General features: G+C 39.0%; 1 long non-coding RNA gene across 1 annotated transcript; it reads left to right on the top strand.

The window, feature by feature from the left end:
- Window positions 1–305: 305 nt before the first annotated feature.
- LOC308280625 lies at window positions 306–2,449 on the top strand. Its single transcript, XR_013961763.1, has 6 exons — window positions 306–413; window positions 1,361–1,412; window positions 1,510–1,571; window positions 1,707–1,779; window positions 2,128–2,215; window positions 2,324–2,449. It is a non-coding gene; the product is annotated as an uncharacterized lncRNA (long non-coding RNA).
- Window positions 2,450–2,635: the final 186 nt, after the last annotated feature.

The raw sequence follows: 2,635 nt of genomic DNA, 5'->3' as shown, positions 1-2,635 counted from the left end.
GTACTTTACAATACAAACCCCAAAATAAATCCTCCAGTTCTAGGCAACACAGAAGAGGGGGAACGTTTTTTCTATTTCCACACAACTCCTCTAAGGTATATTAATGACATAGTTGAATATTGAAAATGGGTGGTCTTCCCCTTTAAAGAGTGTGCCGTGGCTCTACCAGCAGTAGGGGGCAGCCTCATGCAAGAATTAATGTGAAAATGGTCTCAGCTCGACGCTTGCTTGTCAAGGCTGTTCAAGGCTGATGAGTCGCTACAGAGCAATAGATCCAGAGAAAAACACATGGAACAGTGTTGTGACTCCATTGATGTTAACGTCCAGTTGGATTTTAAGAGTACTTTTATGGGAGCTGTTTCAACGGTAGACACCCGCGCGACACCTCAACAGGTTACAGACATCAAACCAAGGTACAAAAGAACGAGCCAAAGAACGTACAATTGGCATTATCGGGCCGTCAAAAATGGGGCGAACGGGAACGTTCAAAGCAGTATAAGAGTGACGCTAGCGAAGGCTAATTATCATGCTATCTCACACTGGTGGTGGTGGTGTTGTTATGCTAACGCAGGCTAGCCTACATGCTGCACTTCACCTGGTTTTATAGGATGATTAGTTTGTTATTTGGCCATGTTCAACCTCGACATGTTCATAGTCACTATTGTTGTAAAGTCGTAATGAAAACCTCTGTGGTTCCTAAAGACGTCCACCACTTATTTATATTAGCCAAAACCTCTTTTTAGAGTTAGGCTAAAATCCATAAGGGTCCATTTGGTTTCATTTGTACGCTCTCAGAGTTAGGCTAAAATACATAAGGGTCCATTTGGTTCCATATACTCTCAGGGTCCATTTGGTTTCATTTGTACACTCTCAGAGTTGGGCTAAAACCCATAAGGGTCCACTTGGTTCCAAACTATCATTGTTGTAAAAAATCATTGTTAATGTAACTCTGGGAGTGTACAAATTAAACCAAATGAACCCATACGGGTCCATTTGGTTTCATTTGTGCACTCAGGCTACAGACCAATAACGGTCAATTTGGTTCCAATCTATCATTATATTGTAAAATCATTGTCAATGTAACTCTGAGAGTGTAAATGGAACCAAGGTCCATTTGTATGTTCAGAGTTACAGGCCCATTGGGTTCAAACTATCATTTAATGCAAATGCAAATAAAATAAGTTAGGGAGTCATTAATACTATTATTTTATGAACTGGCCCCTTGCATTTCTGTATCCCTGTAATAGCTATGTTATTTTGTTTGCACTGATATGTTGGTGACTATTCCATTATCTAACATGTTTCTGTTTCTGACTGTAGGCCTACATCTTGACAATTTTTCTTCCTGTAATTTTTCCAGAACCTCCTTACGGACCTGTGTTCAGCTCGGATCTGTCCTGCTTCCAATGCTGGTAATTGTACTCTTAATAAAATGAATATAAAATAAAATATAAATATATAAATAGTTTTATGTTACAGAATGACACTTGTTTCTTTCTTGTATTCCAGTCACGCAACCCCTGAGTCCTGGAAGACTCCTTTCTGGTCTCCAATCTGTCCTGCTTCAGCTGGTAAAAGCACTCTCTTAAGCATTATGTTATACTGTAGCTATTGAAAAGTAGCAGATCAACAAGCTCATAGCGAGTGCCACGCTATGAGTAAGTACAGATCGACAGTTGAATCGACATTATGTCTATTTGTTTCAGGCAAACAACCTGTAGTGACTCGAGTCGTGTCCTGAAGATTGTTTTTTATCACATCAAGGCTCATTTTCTTGTGGTGAGTACTTACTTCCCTAATCCCTAAACCTTAATTATGAAATGATCTACTTATTATAAATCAAATCCACATACTCAATATGGCCACGCTATTTTGCATATTATAGGTGAAATATATTTGTTGCTGTACATTGCTCTAATCACCAACACATGCACCAATACATGCTAAGGACTTGATGCATTACTGAGTTTCCCTACTTTAACATGACAATGATGTGATGAAGTATAAGTTGTGGAATTAATTTATTAAAATGATCAAATAATCAATATATGCAGAGATGCAAGGTTTCTGTCTGACATCAACCACATGTGTTGGATTCATTAATTTCAACATCCTGTTCTTTTTCAGTGACTGTTGCTGTGAACAAGTTGCCAGTGGTGATCCCATGATCAGCGAGTTCACAACAAGATGGGCAGCTCTCTTTGATGTGAAGGAGGTTAGTGTGACTGTGAACTAGGTGCTATGACAGCATACAGTATGTGACTTAATTGTGAATACCAATGAAAATTTTCTAAAAAAGTGCTGTGTGCTTGTGTGCTTTCAGATATGCCTCTGCAGTCAAAGTTCCTATCACAGCTGGACCTGTACTCTGAAAACCTGTTGACGCTGTTTGAAACCACCACTGGGCAGAAAGGAAGAAAACAGAAAGCCATGACAAACATGGACACAGTAAGTTCTCTTAACCTAACCCATTTAGACCTGAGGACATTTCTTTTTTGAAAAACATAGGTTTCTATGTCAAACTATTTCATGTCAAGCCACCGACCCCCATCTGAAAACATGATGTTCCAGGGACCGCACAGAAGCAAAGATTTGAGCTAAAAACATTTGCTCTGAAATAATTTATATTCAAAGA

The sequence above is a fragment of the Nannobrachium achirus genome, assembly GCF_963921795.1.
Source record: "Nannobrachium achirus genome assembly, contig: SCAFFOLD_233, whole genome shotgun sequence".
In the NCBI taxonomy this organism is placed as follows: Eukaryota; Metazoa; Chordata; class Actinopteri; order Myctophiformes; family Myctophidae; genus Nannobrachium; species Nannobrachium achirus.
Note: the sequence above shows the minus strand (reverse complement) of the source record. Positions and strands in the feature narration are given on the sequence as shown.